General features: G+C 40.3%; 1 long non-coding RNA gene across 1 annotated transcript; it reads right to left on the reverse strand.

Moving 5' to 3' along the window:
* Positions 1-7129: 7129 nt before the first annotated feature.
* On the reverse strand, positions 7130-14366 carry LOC106743433. The gene is made up of 3 exons (XR_001374367.1): positions 14118-14366; positions 13653-13851; positions 7130-9873 (listed from the first exon to the last, which is right to left on the reverse strand). It is a non-coding gene; the product is annotated as an uncharacterized LOC106743433 (long non-coding RNA).

Genomic DNA, 14366 nt, shown 5'->3' on the forward strand with positions numbered 1-14366 from the left:
ACGAAAATGCTCCTTCGTGGATAATACCACAAGGGGGTGTGCAGGACATTCTGGATTTGCGGGACACCTTTTTCAATCTCGCCATCAGGGGGAACCCAACGCGTAGGTATCGCATGCCTCGGGAAAATTCTTCGGAGCGTCCGACGAGAATTTCACGTGTATCCAAAAATACACGACCGGCGGGAGGGAAGGACCTTTGTAACATTGTAGCTTGAGAGATCTACATTCAGCCGGTCTGTAATCGAAATTTACACCATATGTTGTGTAAAAAATTCCTTTTTGACCATATGCCGATTTTGTCGCGCGCGAGAGAGAGAAGAAACATTGACGGATACCACGCAACTCCCGGGCGAGATTCTTTGCGCGCGCGCGCGAGATAATCGGCGGAAAAATAAAAGGAACGATTACACGACGCCCGGGGCACAAAGTTCTCTCCACGCGCGGTTTTATTTAATCGCGCCGCGCGCGATTCTCGAGTATCGCGAGAATATCGTTCGCAGATACCGAAAGAAGGGGTGGCTCGAGATGCATCGAAAATTGTCGCTTGATTTATGCCAATTATGTCTTATCGCCGGTAATTTATTTGGGAAATGATGCAGTGCCGCCGGTAACAGGCCGGTGTTAAATTTCGCGCTTAGTCCTCACGAGGGAATTACGTTTTCTTCCTCTTTCTTTCTTTCTTTTTTCCTCCTCGCGTTATTCATTTTATCCATTATTCATGGCTCATTAATCGTCAGCTAACTCGCCACTGATTTGACTTTTATTGGCGATGCGTCCACACGCGTGCACACACACAAACACACGATTGGACGAAATATTTTATCAATTTCGTGAAACTGGTTATCTGCCGATGAGACGTTCATTTTTTTTTATTGTTGTAGTTGACTGAATATTATTCCAACTCACTAGCTGCGGTTAATTTTAATCCATACAGAGGGGAGATTTCTATTTATTTGACTAGAACTTGTTTCATAGAAACAACATGTACGAAATATTACTTATTTGAGTAAAATTGTTATTGTCTGTCATTGAAGGAAACCCTAACGGGAAGAACGCTATTACTCGAAATGATATTTTTTAACCAAATAAAATATTACTTGGTCGCAATAAAATGAAACAAACAATTTCCTTATAAGAAAATTATCTTTCGTTTCAAACAAATTTTTTTACTTAAGATAAAGATATACGTTGAAAAGTCTAACAATCGTATTTATTAATCGAAAAATTCGTTTCTTTGGTCAATGATGAAATTTGTCTGGGTGCAATAAAATTTATTAAATTTGAAGAAATCTTTTGCTCAGTGTAGACGGTTCAGAATTAATTCACTGAACGCGAATCCTATTATATGAATAAGCGATCATTCCTGTTGCGACTTCTTCTCGCGTGTGCTCCGCTACATCTGTTTTAGGACATACCGAATATTTCATTTTATTCGCTTCATTTGATCGGATCGCCGTGTTCTCTTCTTGTATGCTATCGTATGTATCATTCACGGTAAGTTCAGCGAATATATGTTTGTTTTGCCTGTCCTGGCCTTGTTTATTCAATGAGCAAAAAATTATTGACGATTATTTGTAACGTTGTTTTTTCATATAATTTTCAACGTTGTATCAATGTCATCACGATAATAACGTCAGCACTTCAATATTTCTGAAGTATTCGAGGAGATCGTATTATTTGGTAATGTTTTTGTAAATATTTTCAGAATGTCAAACGAAAGAGATACGCATAAAATCAACATTTTAAGATGTTAATCTGACGTTCTTTATTTACCGGATACGTATTTCAATATTATCTCGTAGATCTGAAACATCATTTCAAGCAGCCGTATAACACGTTCTTTATGATTGCGAAAGAAAGGATTTTCCTTGCAACCGAATAATATCGCGCATCAAGAAAATAATATCGACACGATTTTTTATTAACACGCTTGGCTTTGCTCTGTGAAGTGAAATTTGCAGACTTGTTCGAAGAAAAATCGTCGTTATAGAATGACATTACTACACCTTGATCTCAAAAGTATCTCCTCTCCCTTTGTCATCAAAAATTTATGAGAGAAAAATGCGTGACAATGCGAGCAGACCGATGGCGTTATTAACGATACCGTAACGCCTTTATCACAATGCGTTTTTTTCTCTTCTCTACTTTCCAACGTTCTCTACTTTCCAACGTCGCTCCAAGTCGCTTGCATCTGCGGTCATGCGAAGAGATGAGCATCCGTCGGCTCTCTGAATCACAATATGTTTTCCATCGCGTTGATCTCGCGCGAGCGATAAAAAGTGGCGCCAATAATTCTCCCATTTATCGTCATCGACGAGAGCGTCGCGTGTCTCGCGAGTACTCCGAAAATACGACCGAGGTATCGCGGCGAGACGTTATTGTTCTCACTTACGTCACAGCGTGCGCCAAGTGAACCGGCCGACGAAATTACAGCTGCTCTGTCGTGAAAAAAGGAGACAAAGGGCTAGATCGATGAAACAAACCGGTGGAATAGACTCTCGCAATTTAAAAATACCCCCGTCTCCCGGGCTTTTCGTTGGTAGGAACGACGGATGAGGAAGCGGGCAAACTGTGCTCGATGAAATCTTTCTTCTCACCACTCGAAAATGTCGCGCTTTCTCATCACTTACCCCCTTTCGTTACATTTTTCACGCGTGCATATATTTTCCCCTTTTTTAATTGGAAACGTCCATCCTCGAGCGTAAAAAATCGATTCCGAGAGAGAATCTTAGGACAAATAAGTGAAGATATCGTAGGATTTGCATAAAGAATCGACAATTCGGGATGGAAGTCCCCGAGTCCTAATTTAGTTCTACATTAAATGTTCTTCTATCGTGCAAACGGGGAAGTTGTTCTCTCTTGAAGATTTAAGCCTTTGGATTTATAATCAGATCTTATATTATAAATACCGGTCTTAATGTAGAATTAAAATCTCGAGGACTAAATTCTCACATTAAAGGAGCACTTATTGAGCTCCTTTGATCTTACAAGTGGGAACTTATTTCCGTCTGAATTAAAATTAAATAAAAATAAAGAAAATAGATTTAAATAAAGATTGTTTAGTTCTACATTAGAGTTGTTACATGAAGTCTAGTTTAATTAGAGACGACTTGATTTAGACTCTGGAGGTCTCCCATTTGTAGCATTTATTTCTGTTTTCTCCGCTCGAATGTAGAATGAAAAATTTCTTGCGAATCGATCTCTCCCGATTGATTTCTTTCGTCGAGTGCGGGTGCACCGGCGATTCCAAAATCGTATCCTCGCGTGATTCCTTTATCGCCACGTGCAGTTTCTCTCCCCCCACGGGGCCTCCTTCTGTCCACTTTCATTCGGGTCACTCGCCTGGCAGCGAATCGTGCCGTCGAGATTGTCCTCTCTTCCCCCGCGCGATGACGTCAGGACACCGATATCGCCACGTGTCGCGAGACCGAAATCGTGACGCGGCGAGAAAGCAATCGGCACGCGAATCATCCGAAAGCGAGAGGAATTTTTCGCGCGAATCGCCCGCTCGTAATAACAATCCGTTATTTCGCGCGAATCTCTTTGGGCGCCACGCCGAAATTGTTGAAAATATTCGATTGTATAGTCAGTCAGACACACTTTTCATTTTATTCGAATAGGAGAATTTGTTCATTAGTAATTCTCTTAAGAGAGAGTAATTCTCTTAAGAGATTTATTGGACGCAAGATGCGAAAAAACATTTTTTTGTGATCGACTGTATCAATCGTGTATTTATCTATTAATTATGCCACCAATTACACGTTAATTCTTTTCGTCTCTCAAGCCAAATGAGCGATCGTGAGTGATCGAAAGAAATTTGGCAATTTCCTACCACGAAGCTCGTTCTAACTGCGTTTGAATTTTTTCGAAGAGTAGAAAGCGGAAATTACATATTCGCGAAAGAGAAAAGAAATTGTTCGACGCCCAAATCTTACGCCTGTGGTTAATTAAAGGCCAAATAACTTTTAGCCGAATCTAAACGAACCGGCATTTGCAACGCGGGGAAGTTCCATAGTGTGCAGTAAATCAAGACGAGTTTAACTTCGCTGTCATAAATTAATATCGTAGCTATGAGAGCCCCTTACTTATCGCCACGTGGAATCTCTTTCGCGATTAATAAGCGGAGTGCAATGCACGCCGACAGAAACAGCCGTCTCAGATAACACGATCAACAATTGCCACTTGATCGATGCATGCCCGATAAACTTCGTCAATTTCCGGTGTGCACTTTCGGTCGCGTCGACACTTCCTCGTGAGTGAAATTAATTGAAAGCAATTATGAAGAAAAGAGTTCAAGTAGATATTTACTAGTGTAGTAATTGATTTTCTTAATTACTTCAGTTGCTTGAGATTGTTTCGATCAGTCGGATAGTTTTGGCAAGGAAACAGCGTGCTCCCGACGAAGCGATAGAAGCGGACGGCTGGAGAGATTGAAATCGTCTCGCGAGTCAAAGAGACGGATCGCGAGAAAGCACCGGCGGAACCCCTGCTTAGCATGTGAATGTTCGTATTGAATATATACCTCCTACCATACGTGAGTCTCTCTCACGCGAAGCCCTTGCTGATTTTTCCATGAGGACTTTTCTTAGCGCGATACTATCTTCGTCGTGAGCAACGCGACGTGACAAAGGGCACTTTGTTGAATAATGATGATAAGGATCGAGAATACGGCTTCAAAGATCATTCGAATACAAAACTCGGGGAAAGCACAGAGAGAGATTTCGCGTAAGAAAGAGTGTATAACAAATTGAAAAATGTTACAGAGAAAAAAACGAGCGCAAAATTTATACGTTTGAATTGGTAAGAAAGCAATAAGATATTAGCAGAAAGTAACATGTCGAGCAAATGTAGAGAATGTATAACACACAAATTTGCTAATCATGCATATATATTACAGACTATGTACTAAGAAACTGTTTACCGATTATTCACTACCCATGAAATAGCAAAAACGTTTCTTCTATAGTTGAGAAATACATACCTAAGAATGGTACTATGATATTGCTATTGGAAGTATTTCCATAAGAACCAAATATTAACGATGTAGGAGTTGAAGCGTACAAACTATAAGATTAGTTACTTTCATTGTTTACCTTGATTCGTCGAGCTTTAATTTCGGGGCAAAAAGAACCTCCGCTTGAGAAAAGATTCTAAAAAAAAAACCATCATATTACAGCAACAAAAGTATTTTGTCCCGAAATATATCAGTGGAACGATCTTTGTAAATTTAAACGATTTTCGTGAAAAGATTCGCGCAATTTACTTTGCAATCAAATAGTTCTTTCGCTGTGATACGATTTTAAAAAACGCAGCTGACCGGCTTTGCCCAGTCGAGCCCTTCTCGATTCGCTCGCTCGTCAATGTCACGTCGCAACGACTGCGTCGTTCGTGATCCAGAATCGAGTAAACAGCCGTTTCCCAGCGTTCCTAACGAAGAACCATTTGACGTATTTGACGATAAACATCTTCGTAAGCGGCAAAAACGCACGAGGCTGTTATTATGAATAAATATGACGTGTGCGGCGACAGCGTGCGTGCGCGCGCACGCCTCGATCTATAAAGTGAGACAGACGGTTGTTTATGCGGAATTCATGATGTCATAAGGAGATCGTTGGAGTTGCAACGTGCGAATTCGTCATATCTCCGGTATTTGCTTGCTCCTCGATGAACGAAATTAATGCCACGCGAGCGGCGAAATGAGGAGAGAGTTTGTTAACAGCAAGGATATGCTTCGTTTGCGATCGGCGCGAACACGTCTGTCTATTAATGGACTTCGCCTCCTTCCAGACGATCGATCGATCGCGCGAGGAACGAAATGTGGACGAGAAATCTCGCATCCTTCGCTGTATCGTCACCTCATAATATCTTCCGCGGTGATCTCGCCCCGAGCTTTCATTGTATAATCGCCGCATCGTCGGGCAATTAGCCGTCCACCTGATCGATAATTAATCCAAGTCGGGGGGATAATTTCCGACGCGCCGGCGACGAAATTCGCGCGCGTTCGGTCGAAATCCGCGCGAAAAAATGATTATATATAAAATCGTGTATGAATTTTGCCCATATACGTGCTTAGATATATGTCTGTACGACGAGAAATGATGTTACGTCATTTAATTAAATGCATTTACTTCGATTGTATTTGTAAACAACAATATTTTTTCGTCGTATTTGATATACGGGCAAATTTCGTGCGGGTTCGGCGAACGTGCCGCCGTTTTCCCTGAACTGTTCGCCGGATTGCGCAAGAAACCGGTGATCCTTGAGAGATGCAATTTTCGCTGTGAACTCTCTTCGCTCTCGATACAATACAGAGTACGCTTTTTTCTCCCGACCGGGACGTCGCCCAACAAGGTACCGCGCGAGTCAGTCGCTGACATACATATCGTCTCGCGCGTGGAGAGAGAGAGAGAGAGAGAGACGCGTTTTTTCTTCACGCGAGGCTCCCAAGAGGAAGAGATCGATTCGGCCGGCTCCTTACATAAGCATAAAGTTCCTCGAGGGGTCGAAGTTTCCTCGCACGGGGCGTCTTGCGCTTTTGGATATTTTCAAGTTCCGGCGGTTTTCTAATCGAAATATTTTAATCATTTTTTCTTATCGGTATGCTGCTATTGGTATACGCAGTTATTGAATCAACATTTGCGTTAAAATATTGAAATATAACAAAATGGCGGTAAAACGAAAATCACGTTTTAATTTTCAGCATTTTTTCGAACACTATCTTTATAAAACAAAAAAGAAAGAGTTAAATCATTGATAAATATAAACAAATTCACGAACTGCAAAGAAATCTCAATAATAATTGTGCGAAGTTTCGAGTCAATCGGTCGAGCCGTTTTCTTGGGAGAGTTTCGCGTGATTTTGAAAACAACTCGTTTTGAGGAAAACGGCTGCAAAATTTTTCATTGATTTTCTACGTATATAACACAGGCCTTAAATAACACAGGAATTTAAATTCATGCAATTTGAAATTTTTAAAATAGCATATATCGCTGACAAAAACAGATATTTGAGCAAACTCAACGGCATTTGAAAGATTGAGACCTATATTTTGAGATACTTTAAACAGTTTTTTGAAAAAGAAAGTTTTCTCCATGCTGCATGATCTCAAATATAGGCTAAAATCGCGTTTTTTGCACTTTTAGATTATAACATTTCGGAAACCTGAGCCAAACGAGCATTTCCGAGGCCAGATTTGAATTCAGCGAGTCAAAAACCTTCAGGATAGTATATTCCGGTTTCTGGTAAAATGTTTTGTCGGCCTGTGTAATCCAAATCTTTTCTTGTTTTTTTCCAATCGTTAATCCGCTATTCCAAGACTATAAAGTAAAGTAGTTTCTACTTCTTCGTACATATATCACGTAAGGCTTGTTGTTCCTCTCTATCTTCTTTCTGCTTCTCTGACGAAAATCTTGCAGCGGAACTGGTTTTCTCCCTTCCTTAGGCTTTTGTTTATCGCCCGATTTTTACATCCACGACCATCATTATCAGAATAGCATCGTGCACTTTATTGAAGACACTGGCAGCGGTAAAACTCGCCAGTTTTTCGACACCCACATATTTACTCTTAGGAGCCAAATAGTTGCGTCGAAACTATTATTCTGATTTCGGCTCCCCCAACTTATTCCAAGAGTCCTGACGCAATAGACATTAAAAACCGGTCTTTTGAAATGAGCATTCGGTCCTCCGCTATCTGCTCGATTTTCGTCCTGCGCAACGCCTCGGAAAATATCTATTATCTGAAAATCATATATTTTTTCTCTTCGAAACCACTTTACAGATTAATCCGACACATATGTAAGATTCGAAAAATGCAATAACGAAAATATCGATTACTCTTCCAATTAGAGAAAGACGCATCGTTGCGCGATTATCTTTCGGCACAATTTGTAAAAATTCGCACCACGTGCACGGAGAATTGACGCTTAATTGACTCAAACAAAATGTTTGTTTGGATATCATCACTTACGGACGCATCATTTAAATACCAACTTTCTTATCTTCAGCAATTCTTCGAGCTCTTCTCAAGAGTGTCTTTAAAATGGCAGAAAATGAGATTACAATCCCAAACGTGATGATGTATTAACGACATCTGCGACGTTATTAAAACGTCATTAATATGTCATTTGATGCTATTAATACGTTATCATGTTTGCTCGAATATTGACATTACAGACGCTGCTATTTAGATTTATAACATGAAAGACTATCACCACAGCGAGATACATGCTTCATACATCGGAGTCAACTAAGTATCACAATAAAATATAACGCAACACGATCAATTTATAAAAAGATTATATAAATAATGATTATGCAAAGAAATCCTGCGATATGATTATTTTTGGCTTCCGTGGTGTAAAGAAATGCCGAAATGAGTTCTGGTGCGATTTGCTTACGAAGTTTCGTGAAAACGTCAGTTCATATCTTCAGGGAAAGGAACGACCCGAAGTCTCACGTTCACGATACGTTGGAAATAAATCTACGAAGGACAAACATCGGTATATTGAACCTCGAATTTTGAACCTGTCGTTGAGTACAATAGCTGTCATATACTTGTAGATTAGGTTGTTCCGAACGAAAACAAATATTTCACCATTTTGCGACAAATAAACACGCGGATTTTTGAGTTACTAATTAAAGAAGCCTTTATACATACGGAATTTTGTTTGCAAAATGGTAGACGTTGTTCATATTAATCCAAACTACGAGTTAAATACTTTATATCACGGTGAACGCCAATTAACTGAACCAAATTTTATCTTCATATAAAATTATATATTCTTGTTTACGTATAAGAACATAAGAATCGATGCTAATTTTCTCCTGTGTGTAGATTCCAGTAAATATCGAAAGCAACATCCCATCGATCGATGTTACAATTTCCTAACTCAACAATGTGACACGCAACGCACGTTACATCGCTACTTACATTGTTGAGCGGCAGACTATAATATTGACGTAATGTTACCGTTAGTTGGTGTTGATGCAAATGGCGACCTTTTTCACGAGGAAGAAGCCAAACACACACACGTCTCTCTCTCTCTCTCTCTCTCCGGAGGATTCTTAACATCGAGACATCGCGATAACCCAGAGAGAAATAAACATCGCGAGACGGCGGTGTATCATTTTACGACGTTTCGTTCTAGCATGTCTCGAGGACGAATGCGTTCGTTAATAAAGGCGTGCGCTACGATGTTCCTGACGAGGCAAGGACGACCTTCTCCAACGTTCCAGGTCAGACAGTGAGCAAGGGTACTCCGGGGGTACCGGGGAACGTCACTGCGCTAATTCCCGGTCTGTTGGGTGATAACAAAGCGAGCTTACTTCATCGCGCCGAACGTGGATTATCATGTTTATTTAACGTTCCTTGTTTACGCGAACTTGGCCGAACTCTCTCTCACCGTCTGGCGAGCCTTGCATAAGACTCATCCTGAAGAGGAATACAGACGCGTGTGCACGGAATTATGTCACCGTTACTGTCATCGTCGGCGAATTCTCGCGCCTCGTGCAAGAATGGGAGTATCTTCGCCTCTTCTCCACTGGCGAAGGCGTCACCTGCCGGTGCACTTGGAGCGACACTCCGAGTTATTTCCGCACGGAGAGAAAAAAAAAGCAGTCGAATCGGCGTCCTCGTTCGAAAAAATGCTCGTGCCCGTCGAATAAATTACGCGTTGCGTTTATACAGGGTGTCCGGGAAATTAGATCGACAAACTTCGGATGCTTTTGTGTGTAAAAGCAAATAATTCTTTTCGATAAATCGGTGCCCGCGCAAATGAGCCATTTCGAACACTAGGATGAATTATTTCCAGCGGTTGTTCCAAGTGTTGGCCATTTACAAGTAATTTTTCCTTTGTCCTGGCTTTTACTGCTACCCTGTAAGCAAGAAACGTTAAATCAATCTTTTGAAATATTGGTTTTATGAGTATTTTAATATAATATTTGATAAATGTTTTTATAAATTGTTACTTGATAATATAATACTCTTAAATATTAAAATCATAATGATAGACATATTATTTTTAACATCTCGGTCAAATACTGTTAACAACAATGTTGTGTACAACATTAGAAGGACTTTTTTACAAGCATCCGAAATTTGTCGGTCTAATTTCATGCTGCCTATGTATAGTCGCCAATCAAATCACAATCGTTGAATTAATTGATAACTCATTAATCGGCAACTCTATAATCTGCTCAGTGGAGGAAACATTGCGCTTGAAAAAATTTCGTTCGTTTAAACGTAAAATTTTGTTGATTCCGCCATTTTTTCTCAGTACGAAACGTTCCTTTTCGGCGAAATATCTTCGGTAGCGATTCAATCGCTTCATCCGAATCGGGACACCGAATGCGTGAATTTTTTTAAATTTATATCAACGTCCTCGACACCTAATTAATAAAACGGCACGTTTTTATAGCAATGCATGATATTGATATGCGTGGCATTAATTGCCGACGAGATTCTTGCCGAAATGAGAAGCGATACAAAAGGAGCATGCAAGATCGTAAATGTCAGCGCGAACTGCGCGCGCGATCACCGCCGCCGTGGAGAATTTCAATGTGGAGAAATGATTCATAGGCGAGATGCTTAGACGCTCTCATGTGTAGACTCATTTATGTTTATCGGTCTTCTTTTTTTGCCAGTTCGCAATAAAAAGAAGAGAGACTCGTCGACGGCAAACAAGTACACTGAGAAAGAGATTTCTTCAAATTTATTGCGTCCAAACAAATTTCATCATTGGCGTGCTCCAAAAACAACTAATGTTTCGATCAATAAGTACGATTGTTAGATGGACTATGTATCTTTGTCTTAAATAAAAAAGTTGTTCGAAACGAAAGATAATTTTCTTATGAAGAAATTATTTATTTCATCTTACATATTTATTGTAACCAAATAATATTTCATTTGGTTGAAAGATATTATTTCAAATAACAGCGTCCTTTCCCTTAAATAATAGAGTTATCTTAAATGAAACGATAAAGTTTGTATTCAAACAAATGATATTTCGTATAAGCATATGTTGTTTCTATGAAACAAATTTTAGTCAAATAAATAGAAATACTGAATCTAAAGAAACCTTTTTCTCTGTGCACTGGCGCGATATCATCCATTGACCCGATATGTCAGACGATTCGCATTTGTTTTCGCGTGACAAAGGGCAAGTCGTTTATTTATTCGTCGCAAAATAAATATTCCGCCGTGTGAGAGAGAGAACGATATAATTGCGGCTGTTCTGAGGCGAATCTGTTATACGCGACGCTTAATCTGAACGTCACATAATCACACTTGATCGAGATGTAGCTCGCGCAACAAAACATATCGATATCAAACACGAACTAATACAAGATGACAAAGCAGGAAGCGTGTATCTCAATGACGCATGTTAAAATACTCAATTATCTCTCTTATCAGGCTGCTCTGTTAATCGATAGGCTGATTATCGCGGATTATATGCATTAATGTGTATCAGTAATTATTCGCCGATCGCGATTTTTATGCGGTAACCGATCGATTAAATGAGAAGAGAGGAATAAACGTGTGTGTTGCACAATGAATTATTCTCGCGAAGCGAAGAGAAAAAGAAAAAAGTTGATTGTAACGATCTCCTCCGTGGAAAATTCTCGAGGTTTCTCTCGGAGAGGGAAAGCGAAGATAACAAGGAGCGGGAAAAAAGGTGGCGGAGAGGGAGGAAGAGAAGAGCAGTCTTGCGAGCTTCACAAAAAATGAGACGAGGAGAGACGAAGATCGGAATTTGGCCTCCCAATCTGAGATATCTCGGGACGGTTGTCGGAAACGTGCATTCTTGAGACCCCGTGAGGGTTCTCATAATCCCTAACCCGGCTCGTCACGCGCGGTGCACGTGGGGTGAAAACTGGAAAGGCCTGTGTTTCCCACGTGAACATCACAGGTAAATATCGGATTGATGCCAAAACTTCGTTCCGTTTCTTACTTCAAAATATACACGAAACATTCACTCTTAGCTCTTTAAGAGCCAATCGGTCGATTTTAAGTATGCGCCATCTTGACCGATGACCCACCGGTAGCTGCATATTCGTGGAAATTCTAGAATTTTTTAAGCAAAAAACGTCTGATTAGGGATGCAACGTCCGTTAGCGCCTACATATCTTAGTTTCCGAGTTATGGATGATTAAAGAAAATATTCGAAGTGTTCGCGTCAACACGCGCTACTATTGTATCCTTTCTCGTAGATCATGCACATTGTTCACTTGCGTCGAATACCCAACAGGTTTTAAATGGCTCCAAAAATAAAAATATAATGGATTGAGATGTCTGATTCATATCGATGAATGTTGTTTGTAAACATTAGATAAGGTCAAAACGTACATTAGATAAGGCTAAGGCATGCAGTAGCATGTGCTGACGCACGAGGCGGACACATTTTCTTAAATCATTCATAACTCGAAAACTGAGGTATATAGGATATATGTTTATATGATGTTTTTTACTTATTTTAGTGGGTAGATTCACCGCCCCCTCCCCCGAAAATGGACATGCATTTATGAATCACCCTGTATATAGGATGGGCTAAAATTCAAATATTTCGTAAACGATGTAATTTTGGAAAAAACATCTTAGATAAAAGTTGGATGACTTGAAAAGATCTATTTACTAATCTTATCGATTTAACCTTAGGTGAGGAATCAAATGAAGGCCAACTTCATTTTTTTTAATGGAATTGTATATTTTTTTTTTAGCGCAAATCAATTCCTCTGTTCATTCTACATTTAAAAGTATTAGAGCAAGATTATCGAAAAGTGAACATTATTCATCCTTTCATCTTAATATACGTAATGCAAGTTTCATCGAATTTTCGTCAAATTCATTTCACTTCCGTTAAATTAAGATTAATCTTTTGACCAAGCTATGAATTGCTATCAAACTTTTAGCGTCGCTTTTAAATGCAATGTAGATCAACTTGTAATTTTTTCGTTATTTTGATTTATGGGAAATACATTTACTTAAGAAACGAAATACACTTTCGCATTAATCCAATAAATTCATGAGTTTATACTCGCGATTGTCTCCTCTTCCCTCTATAAATCTTCGCACGAAACACCTTACAGCTCAATCAAACCTAACAAGTGCTCCTCGTGATTAATAATGTGACAGCCGTTCCCAACTGACGGATCGACCGTTCCCGCGATTGTTGGAGAATAATAAAGACTCGCTATTCTCGTCAGAGATTATAAATAAGTCGAATTCGCGAATATAACGGGTTCCAAAGGTGCAGCTGTACACACAAGGTGGACACATGTGTAGACCGACGTGTTCCATACACTCGAGTGCGGCAGCACTCACACCGTTCGTGTCGCATCTTAAGCAGCTTCCGACGGCTCTCGGTGTATTCGAGAGCGCTCGCCTTCATTCATCTGTTCGGCTTCTTTCCTCGTGTTTGCACGGTCGAGAGAGAGAGAGAGAGAGAGCCAGGTGTGCTGACGATGCGCGAGTGAAAACAAGATAAAATAGGAATCCACGAGAGTCACATTGACACTTTTACCTGTGTCGAAAAACGAAGATGACACGAAGGTTCGCCGTTTCGTACGCGCGACAAACAGGTGGACGAATATTTTGCGCGTGAATGATTAATCTCGGGCTCGATTATAGCTATTATTACGAATCGTCTATTACATACATTACGGCTGTCATGAACGTGTTCACGTTAAAGAAGTTTAAAGCGGAAGGGAGGCGCCTTTCCTTCCGTCGCTCTCGGGCGAGGAATTTTCATCATTTACATCCGGTTGATAAATCGTTCGGGGCGACGTCTCACTTTACACATCGATTGTCGCGCGCCGCAAAGGAGATATCCATTAGTCCTTAATAACAGCCCTTTGCTGTAACATAATTCCTGGTGAAAAAACGTTTGAAAAAGTACCGTCGCGATTACTAAGATTCATTCCGGACCCTCTCGTTACACGGAAGGAATTTTACTATAAAGGGAAGTAATTGAGCGTCCGGCATCTGCGAGAGAGCCTCGTCTCCTACCGACGCGGCAGTGAGCGCCGGAGGGAAGTGGAGAAATCATCGCGAAACCGACACGTGTCGGCCTTGATTTTCTCGTGCTTTATCGCATGATTATTCATATAATAACGATATTTACCGGCGCTTACGCTTCATCGTCCGTTTTCATTCTCTTCAGCGACTTCCTGGGCGAATCGTCCTTGCGCAATATACCTCTCGAGTGTTAAGAAGCAATACGTTAATAAGGTGAATATATTAATATGTTAAATATTCTTCGCACCTAAGGTAACACAAAAGTTTCTAGGTTTTCTCATTTATTGAAACTATCGCCCGTTACTCAATTCGGTACTCCTGATACTCGATCGCGCGCGAGCTTTGTTCTAAACGG

The sequence above is a fragment of the Dinoponera quadriceps genome, unplaced genomic scaffold (genome assembly GCF_001313825.1).
Source record: "Dinoponera quadriceps isolate SergipeBrazil2010 unplaced genomic scaffold, ASM131382v1 scaffold9, whole genome shotgun sequence".
In the NCBI taxonomy this organism is placed as follows: domain Eukaryota; kingdom Metazoa; phylum Arthropoda; class Insecta; order Hymenoptera; family Formicidae; genus Dinoponera; species Dinoponera quadriceps.